Raw genomic sequence first — 18,427 nt, forward strand, 5'->3', positions numbered from 1 at the left:
AGTGACCTCAGGATCCCTCTAGCCTTGAAACAGTGTTCTTGGGGTTTCTCTGGAGTGCCATGAAGGAAATCAAGGCTCCTTTCATGTGTGATGTGCAACACAGAATTGCTCTGCATGCAGTACAGGGGAATCGGGCCTCATCTCGCGGCGAGGGGGAAGTCTCATGGTTTTTCTCGAGTTGCGGCGGGAACCTGGGGTATATTCTCGAGTTACGACGGGGATGGCCCTTCCACACACGTGTTTGTTCAGCCACGTCAGGACTCTTGCCTAGTTGCGAGACACAACTCGGGATTTTCCTCGAGGCTTGGCAAGGCAATTGGGACGCCTCTCCAGCTGAGGCGGGAGACCAAGAGTCCCTTTCCGAGTGCCACAGGAATCCTGGGACTCCTATCAAGTTTCACGAGGAGTCAGGCATCGTCTCCTTTCGAGGCACTGATCTCCGCATACCTCTGGAGTTTTCAAAGGATTTGAGGCCTCCTGTCGCGATGAGGTGGGGAACTAGGTCTTTCTCTGTGGACTCCACAGGGGATTCAGACACCCTTTCGTCTTGAGAGATGCAAGACGAACCTGCATTCCAGTCACTGCAGGGATATCCGGCCTTATTTCGAGTCAGGGCATCGCGGTGTCCATTCCCCTTGAGGCCGCAAACTCAGGGTCCCTCTCACATACCTAGAGGTGAGAGAAGCCTCCTCTTGACGTGCTTGTGGTAAGGTGGTATTCCTCTGGAGTCGAAGCCAGGGACTAACCTCTCATCTCGAGTTGATTTTTGGTCCACGGAGCTCTTTCGTGTTGCTACAGTGACCTCAGGATCCCTCTAGCCTTGAAACAGTGTTCTTGGGGTTTCTCTGGAGTGCTATGAAGGAAATCAAGGCTCCTTTCATGTGTGATGTGCAACACAGAATTGCTCTGCACGCAGTGCAGGGGAATCGGGCCTCATCTCGAGGCGAGGGGGAAGTCTCATGGTTTTTCTCGAGTTGCGGCGGGAACCTGGGGTATATTCTCGAGTTACGACGGGGATGGCCCTTCCACACACGTGTTTGTTCAGCCACGTCAGGACTCTTGCCTAGTTGCGAGACACAACTCGGGATTCTCCTCGAGGCTTGGCAAGGCAATTGGGACGCCTCTCCAGCTGAGGCGGGAGACCAAGGGTCCCTTTCCACGTGCCACAGGAATCCTGGGACTCCTATCAAGTTTCACGAGGAGTCAGGCATCGTCTCCTTTCGAGGCACTGATCTCCGCATACCTCTGGAGTTTTCAAAGGATTTGAGGCCTCCTGTCGCGATGAGGTGGGGAACTAGGTCTTTCTCTGTGGTCTCCACAGGGGATTCAGACACCCTTTCGTCTTGAGAGATGCAAGACGAACCTGCATTCCAGTCACTGCAGGGATATCCGGCCTTATTTCGAGTCAGGGCATCGCGGTGTCCATTCCACTTGAGGCCGCAAACTCAGGGTCCCTCTCACATACCTAGAGCTGAGAGAAGCCTCCTCTTGACGTGCTTGTGGTAAGGTGGTATTCCTCTGGAGTCGAAGCCAGGGACTAACCTCTCATCTCGAGTTGATTTTTGGTCCACGGAGCTCTTTCGTGTTGCTACAGTGACCTCAGGATCCCTCTAGCCTTGAAACAGTGTTCTTGGGGTTTCTCTGGAGTGCTATGAAGGAAATCAAGGCTCCTTTCATGTGTGATGTGCAACACAGAATTGCTCTGCACGCAGGGCAGGGGAATCGGGCCTCATCTCGAGGCGAGGGGGAAGTCTCATGGTTTTTCTCGAGTTGCGGCGGGAACCTGGGGTATATTCTCGAGTTACGACGGGGATGGCCCTTCCACACACGTGTTTGTTCAGCCACGTCAGGACTCTTGCCTAGTTGCGAGACACAACTCGTGATTCTCCTCGAGGCTTGGCAAGGCAATTGGGACGCCTCTCCAGCTGAGGCGGGAGACCAAGGGTCCCTTTCCACGTGCCACAGGAATCCTGGGACTCCTATCAAGTTTCACGAGGAGTCAGGCATCGTCTCCTTTGGAGGCACTGATCTCCGTGTACCTCTGGAGTTTTCAAAGGATGTGAGGCCTCCGGTCGCGATGAGGTGGGGAACTAGGTCTTTCTCTGTGGTCTCCAGAGGGGATTCAGACATCCTTTCATCTTGGGAGATGCAAGACGAGCCTGCATTCAAGTCACTGCAGGGATATCCGGCCTAATTTCGCGTCAGGGCATCGTGGTGTCCATTCCACTTGAGGCCGCACACTCAGGGTCCCTCTCACATACCTAGAGCTGAGAGAAGCCTCCTCTTGAGGTGCTTGTGGTAAGGTGGTATTCCTCTGGAGTCGAAGCCAGGGACTAACCTCTCATCTCGAGTTGATTTTTGGCCCACGGAGCTCTTTCGTGTTGCTACAGTGACCTCAGGATCCCTCTAGCCTTGAAACAGTGTTCTTGGGGTTTCTCTGGAGTGCCATCAAGGAAATCAAGGTTCCTTTCATGTGTGATGTGAAAGACGGAATTGCTCTGCACGCAGTGCAGGGGAATCGGGCCTCATCTCGCGGCGAGGGGGAAGTCTCATGGTTTTTCTCGAGTTGCGGCGGGAACCTGGGGTATATTCTCGAGTTACGACGGGGATGGCCCTTCCACCCACGTGTTTCTTCAGCGACGTCAGGACTCCTGCCTAGTTGCGAGGGACAACTCTGGATTCTCCTCGAGGCTTGGCAGGGCAATTGGGACGCCTCTCCAGCTGAGGCGGGAGACCAAGTTTCCCTTTCCAAGTGCCACAGGAATCCTGGGACTCCTATCAAGTTTCACGAGGAGTCAGGCATCGTCTACTTTGGAGGCACTGATCTCCGCGTACCTCTGGAGTTTTCAAAGGATGTGAGGCTATCGGTCGCTATGAGGTGGGGAACTAAGTCTTTCTCTGTGCTTTCCACAGGGGATTCAGACATCCTTTCGTCCTGGGAGATGCAAGACGAGCCTGCATTGAAGTCACTGCAGGGATATCCGGCCTTATTTCGAGTCAGGGCATCGCGGTGTCCATTCCACTTGAGGCCGCAAACTCAGGGTCCCTCTCACATACCTAGAGCTGAGAGAAGCCTCCTCTTGAGGTGCTTGTGGTAAGGTGGTATTCCTCTGGAGACGAATCCAGGGACTAACCTCTCTTTTCGAGTTGATTTTTGGTCCACAGAGTTCTTTCGTGTTGCTACAGTGACCTCAGGATCCCTCTAGCCTTGAAACAGTGTTCTTGGGGTTTCTCTGGAGTGCCATCAAGGAAATCAAGGCTCCTTTCATGTGTGATGTGCAAGACGGAATTGCTCGGCACGCAGTACAGGGGAATCGGGCCTCATCTCGCATCGAGGGGGAAGTCTCATGGTTTTTCTCGAGTTGCGGCGGGAACCTGGGGTATATTCTCGAGTTACGACGGGGATGGCCCTTCCACCCACGTGTTTGTTCAGCCACGTCAGGACTCCTGCCTAGTTGCGAGGGACAACTCGGGATTCTCCTCGAGGCTTGGCAAGGCAATTGGAACGCCTCTCCAGCTGAGGCGGGAGACCAAGGGTCCCTTTCCACGTGCCACAGGAATCCTGGGACTCCTATCAAGTTTCACGAGGAGTCAGGCATCGTCTCCTTTGGAGGCACTGATCTCCGCGTACCTCTGGAGTTTTCAAAGCATGTGAGGCCTCCGGTCGCGATGAGGTGGGGAACTAGGTCTTTCTCTGTGGTCTCCAGAGGGGATTCAGACATCCTTTCATCTTGGGAGATGCAAGACGAGCCTGCATTCAAGTCACTGCAGGGATATCCGGCCTTATTTCGCGTCAGGGCATCGTGGTGTCCATTCCACTTGAGGCCGCACACTCATGGTCCCTCTCACATACCTAGAGCTGAGAGAAGCCTCCTCTTGAGGTGCTTGTGGTAAGGTGGTATTCCTCTGGAGTCGAAGCCAGGGACTAATCTCTCATCTCGAGTTGATTTTTGGCCCACGGAGCTCTTTCGTGTTACTACAGTGACCTCAGGATCCCTCTAGCCTTGAAACAGTGTTCTTGGGGTTTCTCTGGAGTGCCATCAAGGAAATCAAGGCTCCTTTCATGTGTGATGTGCAAGACGGAATTGCTCTGCACGCAGTGCAGGGGAATCGGGCCTCATCTCGCGGCGAGGGGGAAGTCTCATGGTTTTTCTCGAGTTGCGGCGGGAACCTGGGGTATATTCTCGAGTTACGACGGGGATGGCCCTTCCACCCCCGTGTTTGTTCAGCGACGTCAGGACTCCTGCCTAGTTGCGAGGGACAACTCTGGATTCTCCTCGAGGATTGGCAGGGCAATTGGGACGCCTCTCCAGCTGAGGCGGGAGACCAAGTGTCCCTTTCCAAGTGCCACAGGAATCCTGGGACTCCTATCAAGTTTCACGAGGAGTCAGGCATCGTCTCCTTTGGAGGCACTGATCTCCGCGTACCTCTGGAGTTTTCAAAGGATGTGAGGCCTCCGGTCGCGATGAGGTGGGGAACTAGGTCTTTCTCTGTGGTCTCCAGAGGGGATTCAGACATCCTTTCTTCTTGGGAGATGCAAGACGAGCCTGCATTCAAGTCACTGCAGGGATATCCGGCCTTATTTCGAGTCAGGGCATCGCAGTGTCCATTCCACTTGAGGCCGCAAACTCAGGATCCCTCTCACATACCTAGAGCTGAGAGAAGCCTCCTCTTGAGGTGCTTGTGGTAAGGTGGTATTCCTCAGGAGTCGAAACCAGGGACTAACCTCTCATCTCGTGTTGTTTCTTGGTCCACGGAGCTCTTTCGTGTTGCTACAGTGACCTCAGGATCCCTCTATCCTTGAAACAGTGTTCTTGGGATTTCTCTGGAGTGCCATCAAGGAAATCAAGGCTCCTTTCATGTGTGATGTGCAACACGGAATTGCTCTGCATGCAGTGCAGGGGAATCGGGCCTCATCTCGCGGCGAGGGGGAAGTCTCATGGTTTTTCTCGAGTTGCGGGGGAACTTGGGGTATATTCTCGAGTTACGACGGGGATGGCCCTTCCACACACGTGTGTGTTCAGCCATGTCAGGACTCCTGCCTAGTTGCGAGGGACAACTCGGGATTCTCCTCGAGGCTTGGCAAGGCAATTGGGACGCCTCTCCAGCTGAGGCGGGAGACCAAGGGTCCCTTTCCACGTGCCACAGGAATCCTGGGACTCCTATCAAGTTTCACGAGGAGTCAGGCATCGTCTCCTTTGGAGGCACTGATCTCCGCGTACTTGTGGAGTTTTCAAAGGATGTGAGGCCTCCGGTCGCGATGAGGTGGGGAACTAGGTCTTTCTCTGTGGTCTCCACAGGGGATTCAGACACCCTTTCGTCTTGGGAGATGCAAGACGAGCCTGCATTCCAGTCACTGCAGGGATATCCGGCCTTATTTCGAGTCAGGGCATCGCGGTGTCCATTCCACTTGAGGCCGCAAACTCAGGGTCCCTCTCACATACCTAGAGCTGAGAGAAGCCTCCTCTTGAGGTGCTTGTGGTAAGGTGGTATTCCTCTGGAGTCGAAGCCAGGGACTAACCTCTCATCTCGAGTTGATTTTTGGTCCACGGAGCTCTTTCGTGTTGCTACAGTGACCTCAGGATCCCTCTAGCCTTGAAACAGTGTTCCTGGGGTTTCTCTGTAGTGCCATGAAGGAAATCAAGGCTCCTTTCATGTGTGATGTGCAACACAGAATTGCTCTGCACGCAGTGCAGGGGAATCGGGCCTCCTCTCGCGGCGAGGGGGAAGTCTCATGGTTTTTCTCGAGTTGCGGCGGGAACCTGGGTTATATTCTCCAGTTACGACGGGGATGGCCCTTCCACACACGTGTTTGTTCAGCCACGTCAGGACTCTTGCCTAGTTGCGAGACACAACTCGGGATTCTCCTCGAGGCTTGGCAAGGCAATTGGGACGCCTCTCCAGTTGAGGCGGGAGACCAAGGGTCCCTTTCCACGTGCCACAGGAATCCTGGGACTCCTATCAAGTTTCACGAGGAGTCAGGCATCGTCTCCTTTGGAGGCACTGATCTCCGCGTACCTCTGGAGTTTTCAAAGGATGTGAGGCTATCGGTCGAGATGAGGTGGGGAACTAAGTCTTTCTCTGTGGTCTCCACAGGGGATTCAGACATCCTTTCATCTTGGAAGATGCAAGACAAGCCTGCATTCAAGTCACTGCAGGGATATCCGGCCTTATTTCGCGTCAGGGCATCGCGGTGTCCATTCCACTTGAGGCCGCAAACTCAGGGTCCCTCTCACATACCTAGAGCTGAGAGAAGCCTCCTCTTGAGGTGCTTGTGGTAAGGTGGTATTCCTCTGGAGTCGAAGCCAGGGACTAACCACTCATCTCGAGTTGATTTTTGGTCCACGGAGCTCTTTCGTGTTGCTACAGTGACCTCAGGATCCCTCTAGCCTTGAAACAGTGTTCTTGGGGTTTCTCTGGAGTGCCATCAAGGAAATCAAGGCTCCTTTCATGTGTGATGTGCAACACGGAATTGCTCTGCACGCAGTGCAGGGGAATCGGGCCTCATCTCGCGGCGAGGGGGAAGTCTCATGGTTTTTCTCGAGTTGCGGCGGGAACCTGGGGTATATTCTCGAGTTACGACGGGGATGGCCCTTCCACCCACGTGTTTCTTCAGCGACGTCAGGACTCCTGCCTAGTTGCGAGGGACAACTCTGGATTCTCCTCGAGGCTTGGCAGGGCAATTGGGACGCCTCTCCAGCTGAGGCGGGAGACCAAGTGTCCCTTTCCAAGTGCCACAGGAATCCTGGGACTCCTATCAAGGTTCACGAGGAGTCAGGCATCGTCTACTTTGGAGGCACTGATCTCCGCGTACCTCTGGAGTTTTCAAAGGATGTGAGGCTATCGGTCGAGATGAGGTGGGGAACTAAGTCTTTCTCTGTGCTTTCCACAGGGGATTCAGACATCCTTTCGTCCTGGGAGATGCAAGACGAGCCTGCATTGAAGTCACTGCAGGGATATCCGGCCTTATTTCGAGTCAGGGCATCGCGGTGTCCATTCCACTTGAGGCCGCAAACTCAGGGTCCCTCTCACATACCTAGAGCTGAGAGAAGCCTCCTCTTGAGGTGCTTGTGGTAAGGTGGTATTCCTCTGGAGTCGAAGCCAGGGACTAACCTCTCTTTTCGAGTTGATTTTTGGTCCACAGAGTTCTTTCGTGTTACTACCGTGACCTCAGGATCCCTCTAGCCTTGAAACAGTGTTCTTGGGGTTTCTCTGGAGTGCCATCAAGGAAATCAAGGCTCCTTTCATGTGTGATGTGCAAGACGGAATTGCTCTGCACGCAGTACAGGGGAATCGGGCCTCATCTCGCATCGAGGGGGAAGTCTCATGGTTTTTCTCGAGTTGCGGCGGGAACCTGGGGTATATTCTCGAGTTACGACGTGGATGGCCCTTCCACCCACGTGTTTGTTCAGCCACGTCAGGACTCCTGCCTAGTTGCGAGGGACAACTCGGGATTCTCCTCGAGTCTTGGCAGGGCAATTGGAACACCTCTCCATCTGAGGCGGGAGACCAAGGGTCCCTTTCCACGTGCCACAAGAATCCTGGGACTCCTATCAAGTTTCACGAGGAGTCAGGCATCGTCTCCTTTGGAGGCACTGATCTCCGCGTACCTCTGGAGTTTTCAAAGGATGTGAGGCCTCCGGTCGCGATGAGGTGGGGAACTAGGTCTTTCTCTGTGGTCTCCACAGGGGATTCAGACATCCTTTCTTCTTGGGAGATGCAAGACGAGCCTGCATTCAAGTCACTGCAGGGATATCCGGCCTTATTTCGAGTCAGGGCATCGCGGTGTCCATTCCACTTGAGGCCGCAAACTCAGGATCCCTCTCACATACCTAGTGCTGAGAGAAGCCTCCTCTTGAGGTGCTTGTGGTAAGGTGGTATTCCTCAGGAGGCGAAGCCAGGGACTAACCTCTCATCTCGTGTTGATTCTTGGTCCACGGAGCTCTTTCCTGTTGCTACAGTGACCTCAGGATCCCTCTAGCCTTGAAACAGTGTTCTTGGGGTTTCTCTGGAGTGCCATCAAGGAAATCAAGGCTCCTTTCATGTGTGATGTGCAAGACGGAATTGCTCTGCACGCAGTGCAGGGGAATTGGGCCTCATCTCGCGGCGAGGGGGAAGTCTCATGGTTTTTCTCGAGTTGCGGCGGGAACCTGGGGTATATTCTCGAGTTACGACGGGGATGGCCCTTCCACACACGTGTGTCTTCAGCCATGTCAGGACTCCTGCCTAGTTGCGAGGGACAACTCGGGATTTTCCTAGAGGCTTTGCAGGGCAATTGGGACGCCTCTCCAGCTGAGGCGGGAGACCAAGGGTCCCTTTCCATGTGCCACAGGAATCCTGGGTCTCCTATCAAGTTTCACGAGGAGTCAGGCATCGTCTCCTTTGGAGGCACTGATCTCCGCATACCTCTGGAGTTTTCAAAGGATTTGAGGCCTCCTGTCGCGATGAGGTGGGGAACTAGGTCTTTCTCTGTGGTCTCCACAGGGGATTCAGACACCCTTTCGTCTTGAGAGATGCAAGACGAGCCTGCATTCCAGTCACTGCAGGGATATCCGGCCTTATTTCGAGTCAGGGCATCGCAGTGTCCATTCCACTTGACGCCACAAACTCAGGGTCCCTCTCACATACCTAGAGCTGAGAGAAGCCTCCTCTTGACGTGCTTGTGGTAAGGTGGTATTCCTCTGGAGTCGAAGCCAGGGACTAACCTCTCATCTCGAGTTGATTTTTGGTCCACGGAGCTCTTTCGTGTTGCTACAGTGACCTCAGGATCCCTCTAGCCTTGAAACAGTGTTCTTGGGGTTTCTCTGGAGTGCCATGAAGGAAATCAAGGCTCCTTTCATGTGTGATGTGCAACACAGAATTGCTCTGCACGCAGTGCAGGGGAATCGGGCCTCATCTCGCGGCGAGGGGGAAGTCTCATGGTTTTTCTCGAGTTGCGGCGGGAACCTGGGGTATATTCTCGAGTTACGACGGGGATGGCCCTTCCACACACGTGTTTGTTCAGCCACGTCAGGACTCTTGCCTAGTTGCGAGACACAACTCGGGATTTTCCTCGAGGCTTGGCAAGGCAATTGGGACGCCTCTCCAGCTGAGGCGGGAGACCAAGAGTCCCTTTCCACGTGCCACAGGAATCCTGGGACTCCTATCAAGTTTCACGAGGAGTCAGGCATCGTCTCCTTTCGAGGCACTGATCTCCGCATACCTCTGGAGTTTTCAAAGGATTTGAGGCCTCCTGTCGCGATGAGGTGGGGAACTAGGTCTTTCTCTGTGGTCTCCACAGGGGATTCAGACACCCTTTCGTCTTGAGAGATGCAAGACGAACCTGCATTCCAGTCACTGCAGGGATATCCGGCCTTATTTCGAGTCAGGGCATCGCGGTGTCCATTCCACTTGAGTCCGCAAACTCAGGGTCCCTCTCACATACCTAGAGCTGAGAGAAGCCTCCTCTTGACGTGCTTGTGGTAAGGTGGTATTCCTCTGGAGTCGAAGCCAGGGACTAACCTCTCATCTCGAGTTGATTTTTGGTCCACGGAGCTCTTTCGTGTTGCTACAGTGACCTCAGGATCCCTCTAGCCTTGAAACAGTGTTCTTGGGGTTTCTCTGGAGTGCTATGAAGGAAATCAAGGCTCCTTTCATGTGTGATGTGCAGCACAGAATTGCTCTGCACGCAGTGCAGGGGAATCGGGCCTCATCTCGAGGCGAGGGGGAAGTCTCATGGTTTTTCTCGAGTTGCGGCGGGAACCTGGGGTATATTCTCGAGTTACGACGGGGATGGCCCTTCCACACACGTGTTTGTTCAGCCAATTCAGGACTCTTGCCTAGTTGCGAGACACAACTCGGGATTCTCCTCGAGGCTTGGCAAGGCAATTGGGACGCCTCTCCAGCTGAGGCGGGAGACCAAGTGTCCCTTTCCACGTGCCACAGGAATCCTGGGACTCCTATCAAGTTTCACGAGGAGTCAGGCATCGTCTCCTTTCGAGGCACTGATCTCCGCATACCTCCTGAGTTTTCAAAGGATTTGAGGCCTCCTGTCGCGATGAGGTGGGGAACTAGGTCTTTCTCTGTGGTCTCCACAGGGGATTCAGACACCCTTTCGTCTTGAGAGATGCAAGACGAACCTGCATTCCAGTCACTGCAGGGATATCCGGCCTTATTTCGAGTCAGGGCATCGCGGTGTCCATTCCACTTGAGTCCGCAAACTCAGGGTCCCTCTCACATACCTAGAGCTGAGAGAAGCCTCCTCTTGACGTGCTTGTGGTAAGGTGGTATTCCTCTGGAGTCGAAGCCAGGGACTAACCTCTCATCTCGAGTTGATTTTTGGTCCACGGAGCTCTTTCGTGTTGCTACAGTGACCTCAGGATCCCTCTAGCCTTGAAACAGTGTTCTTGGGGTTTCTCTGGAGTGCTATGAAGGAAATCAAGGCTCCTTTCATGTGTGATGTGCAACACAGAATTGCTCTGCACGCAGTGCAGGGGAATCGGGCCTCATCTCGAGGCGAGGGGGAAGTCTCATGGTTTTTCTCGAGTTGCGGCGGGAACCTGGGGTATATTCTCGAGTTACGACGGGGATGGCCCTTCCACACACGTGTTTGTTCAGCCACGTCAGGACTCTTGCCTAGTTGCGAGACACAACTCGGGATTCTCCTCGAGGCTTGGCAAGGCAATTGGGACGCCTCTCCAGCTGAGGCGGGAGACCAAGGGTCCCTTTCCACGTGCCACAGGAATCCTGGGACTCCTATCAAGTTTCACGAGGAGTCAGGCATCGTCTCCTTTCGAGGCACTGATCTCCGCGTACCTCTGGAGTTTTCAAAGGATGTGAGGCCTCCGGTCGCGATGAGGTGGGGAACTAGGTCTTTCTCTGTGGTCTCCAGAGGGGATTCAGACATCCTTTCTTCTTGGGAGATGCAAGACGAGCCTGCATTCAAGTCACTGCAGGGATATCCGGCCTTATTTCGAGTCAGGGCATCGCAGTGTCCATTCCACTTGAGGCCGCAAACTCAGGATCCCTCTCACATACCTAGAGCTGAGAGAAGCCTCCTCTTGAGGTGCTTGTGGTAAGGTGGTATTCCTCAGGAGTCGAAACCAGGGACTAACCTCTCATCTCGTGTTGTTTCTTGGTCCACGGAGCTCTTTCGTGTTGCTACAGTGACCTCAGGATCCCTCTATCCTTGAAACAGTGTTCTTGGGATTTCTCTGGAGTGCCATCAAGGAAATCAAGGCTCCTTTCATGTGTGATGTGCAACACGGAATTGCTCTGCATGCAGTGCAGGGGAATCGGGCCTCATCTCGCGGCGAGGGGGAAGTCTCATGGTTTTTCTCGAGTTGCGGGGGAACTTGGGGTATATTCTCGAGTTACGACGGGGATGGCCCTTCCACACACGTGTGTGTTCAGCCATGTCAGGACTCCTGCCTAGTTGCGAGGGACAACTCGGGATTCTCCTCGAGGCTTGACAAGGCAATTGGGACGCCTCTCCAGCTGAGGCGGGAGACCAAGGGTCCCTTTCCACGTGCCACAGGAATCCTGGGACTCCTATCAAGTTTCACGAGGAGTCAGGCATCGTCTCCTTTGGAGGCACTGATCTCCGCGTACTTGTGGAGTTTTCAAAGGATGTGAGGCCTCCGGTCGCGATGAGGTGGGGAACTAGGTCTTTCTCTGTGGTCTCCACAGGGGATTCAGACACCCTTTCGTCTTGGGAGATGCAAGACGAGCCTGCATTCCAGTCACTGCAGGGATATCCGGCCTTATTTCGAGTCAGGGCATCGCGGTGTCCATTCCACTTGAGGCCGCAAACTCAGGGTCCCTCTCACATACCTAGAGCTGAGAGAAGCCTCCTCTTGAGGTGCTTGTGGTAAGGTGGTATTCCTCTGGAGTCGAAGCCAGGGACTAACCTCTCATCTCGAGTTGATTTTTGGTCCACGGAGCTCTTTCGTGTTGCTACAGTGACCTCAGGATCCCTCTAGCCTTGAAATAGTGTTCCTGGGGTTTCTCTGTAGTGCCACGAAGGAAATCAAGGCTCCTTTCATGTGTGATGTGCAACACAGAATTGCTCTGCACGCAGTGCAGGGGAATCGGGCCTCCTCTCGCGGCGAGGGGGAAGTCTCATGGTTTTTCTCGAGTTGCGGCGGGAACCTGGGTTATATTCTCCAGTTACGACGGGGATGGCCCTTCCACACACGTGTTTGTTCAGCCATGTCAGGACTCTTGCCTAGTTGCGAGACACAACTCGGGATTCTCCTCGAGGCTTGGCAAGGCAATTGGGACGCCTCTCCAGCTGAGGCGGGAGACCAAGGGTCCCTTTCCACGTGCCACAGGAATCCTGGGACTCCTATCAAGTTTCACGAGGAGTCAGGCATCGTCTCCTTTGGAGGCACTGATCTCCGCGTACCTCTGGAGTTTTCAAAGGATGTGAGGCCTCCGGTCGCGATGAGGTGGGGAACTAGGTCTTTCTCTGTGGTCTCCAGAGGGGATTCAGACATCCTTTCATCTTGGGAGATGCAAGACGAGCCTGCATTCAAGTCACTGCAGGGATATCCGGCCTTATTTCGCGTCAGGGCATCGCGGTGTCCATTCCACTTGAGGCCGCAAACTCAGGGTCCCTCTCACATACCTAGAGCTGAGAGAAGCCTCCTCTTGAGGTGCTTGTGGTAAGGTGGTATTCCTCTGGAGTCGAAGCCAGGGACTAACCACTCATCTCGAGTTGATTTTTGGTCCACGGAGCTTTTTCGTGTTGCTACAGTGACCTCAGGATCCCTCTAGCCTTGAAACAGTGTTCTTGGGGTTTCTCTGGAGTGCCATCAAGGAAATCAAGGCTCCTTTCATGTGTGATGTGCAACACGGAATTGCTCTGCACGCAGTGCAGGGGAATCGGGCCTCATCTCGCGGCGAGGGGGAAGTCTCATGGTTTTTCTCGAGTTGCGGCGGGAACCTGGGGTATATTCTCGAGTTACGACGGGGATGGCCCTTCCACCCACGTGTTTCTTCAGCGACGTCAGGACTCCTGCCTAGTTGCGAGGGACAACTCTGGATTCTCCTCGAGGCTTGGCAGGGCAATTGGGACGCCTCTCCAGCTGAGGCGGGAGACCAAGTGTCCCTTTCCAAGTGCCACAGGAATCCTGGGACTCCTATCAAGGTTCACGAGGAGTCAGGCATCGTCTACTTTGGAGGCACTGATCTCCGCGTACCTCTGGAGTTTTCAAAGGATGTGAGGCTATCGGTCGAGATGAGGTGGGGAACTAAGTCTTTCTCTGTGCTTTCCACAGGGGATTCAGACATCCTTTCGTCCTGGGAGATGCAAGACGAGCCTGCATTGAAGTCACTGCAGGGATATCCGGCCTTATTTCGAGTCAGGGCATCGCGGTGTCCATTCCACTTGAGGCCGCAAACTCAGGGTCCCTCTCACATACCTAGAGCTGAGAGAAGCCTCCTCTTGAGGTGCTTGTGGTAAGGTGGTATTCCTCTGGAGTCGAAGCCAGGGACTAACCTCTCTTTTCGAGTTGATTTTTGGTCCACAGAGTTCTTTCGTGTTACTACCGTGACCTCAGGATCCCTCTAGCCTTGAAACAGTGTTCTTGGGGTTTCTCTGGAGTGCCATCAAGGAAATCAAGGCTCCTTTCATGTGTGATGTGCAAGACGGAATTGCTCTGCACGCAGTACAGGGGAATCGGGCCTCATCTCGCATCGAGGGGGAAGTCTCATGGTTTTTCTCGAGTTGCGGCGGGAACCTGGGGTATATTCTCGAGTTACGACGTGGATGGCCCTTCCACCCACGTGTTTGTTCAGCCACGTCAGGACTCCTGCCTAGTTGCGAGGGACAACTCGGGATTCTCCTCGAGTCTTGGCAGGGCAATTGGAACACCTCTCCATCTGAGGCGGGAGACCAAGGGTCCCTTTCCACGTGCCACAAGAATCCTGGGACTCCTATCAAGTTTCACGAGGAGTCAGGCATCGTCTCCTTTGGAGGCACTGATCTCCGCGTACCTCTGGAGTTTTCAAAGGATGTGAGGCCTCCGGTCGCGATGAGGTGGGGAACTAGGTCTTTCTCTGTGGTCTCCACAGGGGATTCAGACATCCTTTCTTCTTGGGAGATGCAAGACGAGCCTGCATTCAAGTCACTGCAGGGATAGCCGGCCTTATTTAGAGTCAGGGCATCGCGGTGTCCATTCCACTTGAGGCCGCAAACTCAGGATCCCTCTCACATACCTAGTGCTGAGAGAAGCCTCCTCTTGAGGTGCTTGTGGTAAGGTGGTATTCCTCAGGAGTCGAAGCCAGGGACTAACCTCTCATCTCGTGTTGATTCTTGGTCCACGGAGCTCTTTCCTGTTGCTACAGTGACCTCAGGATCCCTCTAGCCTTGAAACAGTGTTCTTGGGGTTTCTCTGGAGTGCCATCAAGGAAATCAAGGCTCCTTTCATGTGTGATGTGCAAGACGGAATTGCTCTGCACGCAGTGCAGGGGAATCGGGCCTCATCTCGCGGCGAGGGGGAAGTCTCATGGTTTTTCTCGAGTTGCGGCGGGAACCTGGGGTATATTCTCGAGTTACGACGGGGATGGTCCTTCCACACACGTGTGTCTTCAGCCATGTCAGGACTCCTGCCTAGTTGCGAGGGACAACTCGGGATTCTCCTAGAGGCTTTGCAGGGCAATTGGGACGCCTCTCCAGCTGAGGCGGGAGACCAAGGGTCCCTTTCCATGTGCCACAGGAATCCTGGGTCTCCTATCAAGTTTCACGAGGAGTCAGGCATCGTCTCCTTTGGAGGCACTGATCTCCGCATACCTCTGGAGTTTTCAAAGGATTTGAGGCCTCCTGTCGCGATGAGGTGGGGAACTAGGTCTTTCTCTGTGGTCTCCACAGGGGATTCAGACACCCTTTCGTCTTGAGAGATGCAAGACGAGCCTGCATTCCAGTCACTGCAGGGATATCCGGCCTTATTTCGAGTCAGGGCATCGCAGTGTCCATTCCACTTGAGGCCACAAACTCAGGGTCCCTCTCACATACCTAGAGCTGAGAGAAGCCTCCTCTTGACGTGCTTGTGGTAAGGTGGTATTCCTCTGGAGTCGAAGCCAGGGACTAACCTCTCATCTCGAGTTGATTTTTGGTCCACGGAGCTCTTTCGTGTTGCTACAGTGACCTCAGGATCCCTCTAGCCTTGAAACAGTGTTCTTGGGGTTTCTCTGGAGTGCCATGAAGGAAATCAAGGCTCCTTTCATGTGTGATGTGCAACACAGAATTGCTCTGCACGCAGTGCAGGGGAATCGGGCCTCATCTCGCGGCGAGGGGGAAGTCTCATGGTTTTTCTCGAGTTGCGGCGGGAACCTGGGGTATATTCTCGAGTTACGACGGGGATGGCCCTTCCACACACGTGTTTGTTCAGCCACGTCAGGACTCTTGCCTAGTTGCGAGACACAACTCGGGATTTTCCTCGAGGCTTGGCAAGGCAATTGGGACGCCTCTCCAGCTGAGGCGGGAGACCAAGAGTCCCTTTCCACGTGCCACAGGAATCCTGGGACTCCTATCAAGTTTCACGAGGAGTCAGGCATCGTCTCCTTTCGAGGCACTGATCTCCGCATACCTCTGGAGTTTTCAAAGGATTTGAGGCCTCCTGTCGCGATGAGGTGGGGAACTAGGTCTTTCTCTGTGGTCTCCACAGGGGATTCAGACACCCTTTCGTCTTGAGAGATGCAAGACGAACCTGCATTCCAGTCACTGCAGGGATATCCGGCCTTATTTCGAGTCAGGGCATCGCGGTGTCCATTCCACTTGAGTCCGCAAACTCAGGGTCCCTCTCACATACCTAGAGCTGAGAGAAGCCTCCTCTTGACGTGCTTGTGGTAAGGTGGTATTCCTCTGGAGTCGAAGCCAGGGACTAACCTCTCATCTCGAGTTGATTTTTGGTCCACGGAGCTCTTTCGTGTTGCTACAGTGACCTCAGGATCCCTCTAGCCTTGAAACAGTGTTCTTGGGGTTTCTCTGGAGTGCTATGAAGGAAATCAAGGCTCCTTTCATGTGTGATGTGCAACACAGAATTGCTCTGCACGCAGTGCAGGGGAATCGGGCCTCATCTCGAGGCGAGGGGGAAGTCTCATGGTTTTTCTCGAGTTGCGGCGGGAACCTGGGGTATATTCTCGAGTTACGACGGGGATGGCCCTTCCACACACGTGTTTGTTCAGCCAAGTCAGGACTCTTGCCTAGTTGCGAGACACAACTCGGGATTCTCCTCGAGGCTTGGCAAGGCAATTGGGACGCCTCTCCAGCTGAGGCGGGAGACCAAGGGTCCCTTTCCACGTGCCACAGGAATCCTGGGACTCCTATCAAGTTTCACGAGGAGTCAGGCATCGTCTCCTTTCGAGGCACTGATCTCCGCATACCTCTGGAGTTTTCAAAGGATTTGAGGCCTCCTGTCGCGATGAGGTGGGGAACTAGGTCTTTCTCTGTGGTCTCCACAGGGGATTCAGACACCCTTTCGTCTTGAGAGATGCAAGACGAACCTGCATTCCAGTCACTGCAGGGATATCCGGCCTTATTTCGAGTCAGGGCATCGCGGTGTCCATTCCACTTGAGTCCGCAAACTCAGGGTCCCTCTCACATACCTAGAGCTGAGAGAAGCCTCCTCTTGACGTGCTTGTGGTAAGGTGGTATTCCTCTGGAGTCGAAGCCAGGGACTAACCTCTCATCTCGAGTTGATTTTTGGTCCACGGAGCTCTTTCGTGTTGCTACAGTGACCTCAGGATCCCTCTAGCCTTGAAACAGTGTTCTTGGGGTTTCTCTGGAGTGCTATGAAGGAAATCAAGGCTCCTTTCATGTGTGATGTGCAACACAGAATTGCTCTGCACGCAGTGCAGGGGAATCGGGCCTCATCTCGAGGCGAGGGGGAAGTCTCATGGTTTTTCTCGAGTTGCGGCGGGAACCTGGGGTATATTCTCGAGTTACGACGGGGATGGCCCTTCCACACACGTGTTTGTTCAGCCACGTCAGGACTCTTGCCTAGTTGCGAGACACAACTCGGGATTCTCCTCGAGGCTTGGCAAGGCAATTGGGACGCCTCTCCAGCTGAGGCGGGAGACCAAGGGTCCCTTTCCACGTGCCACAGGAATCCTGGGACTCCTATCAAGTTTCACGAGGAGTCAGGCATCGTCTCCTTTCGAGGCACTGATCTCCGCATACCTCTGGAGTTTTCAAAGGATTTGAGGCCTCCTGTCGCGATGAGGTGGGGAACTAGGTCTTTCTCTGTGGTCTCCACAGGGGATTCAGACACCCTTTCGTCTTGAGAGATGCAAGACGAACCTGCATTCCAGTCACTGCAGGGATATCCGGCCTTATTTCGAGTCAGGGCATCGCGGTGTCCATTCCACTTGAGTCCGCAAACTCAGGGTCCCTCTCACATACCTAGAGCTGCGAGAAGCCTCCTCTTGACGTGCTTGTGGTAAGGTGGTATTCCTCTGGAGTCGAAGCCAGGGACTAACCTCTCATCTCGAGTTGATTTTTGGTCCACGGAGCTCTTTCGTGTTGCTACAGTGACCTCAGGATCCCTCTAGCCTTGAAACAGTGTTCTTGGGGTTTCTCTGGAGTGCTATGAAGGAAATCAAGGCTCCTTTCATGTGTGATGTGCAACACAGAATTGCTCTGCACGCAGTGCAGGGGAATCGGGCCTCATCTCGAGGCGAGGGGGAAGTCTCATGGTTTTTCTCGAGTTGCGGCGGGAACCTGGGGTATATTCTCGAGTTACGACGGGGATGGCCCTTCCACACACGTGTTTGTTCAGCCACGTCAGGACTCTTGCCTAGTTGCGAGACACAACTCGGGATTCTCCTCGAGGCTTGGCAAGGCAATTGGGACGCCTCTCCAGCTGAGGCGGGAGACCAAGTGTCCCTTTCCACGTGCCACAGGAATCCTGGGACTCCTATCAAGTTTCACGAGGAGTCAGGCATCGTCTCCTTTGGAGGCACTGATCTCCGCGTACCTCTGGAGTTTTCAAAGGATGTGAGGCCTCCGGTCGCGATGAGGTGGGGAACTAGGTCTTTCTCTGTGGTCTCCAGAGGGGATTCAGACATCCTTTCATCTTGGGAGATGCAAGACGAGCCTGCATTCAAGTCACTGCAGGGATATCCGGCCTTATTTCGCGTCAGGGCATCGTGGTGTCCATTCCACTTGAGGCCGCACACTCAGGGTCCCTCTCACATACCTAGAGCTGAGAGAAGCCTCCTCTTGAGGTGCTTGTGGTAAGGTGGTATTCCTCTGGAGTCGAAGCCAGGGACTAACCTCTCTTTTCGAGTTGATTTTTGGTCCACAGAGTTCTTTCGTGTTACTACCGTGACCTCAGGATCCCTCTAGCCTTGAAACAGTGTTCTTGGGGTTTCTCTGGAGTGCCATCAAGGAAATCAAGGCTCCTTTCATGTGTGATGTGCAAGACGGAATTGCTCTGCACGCAGT

This window comes from Cervus elaphus, chromosome 32 (genome assembly GCF_910594005.1).
Source record: "Cervus elaphus chromosome 32, mCerEla1.1, whole genome shotgun sequence".
NCBI lineage: Eukaryota > Metazoa > Chordata > Mammalia > Artiodactyla > Cervidae > Cervus > Cervus elaphus.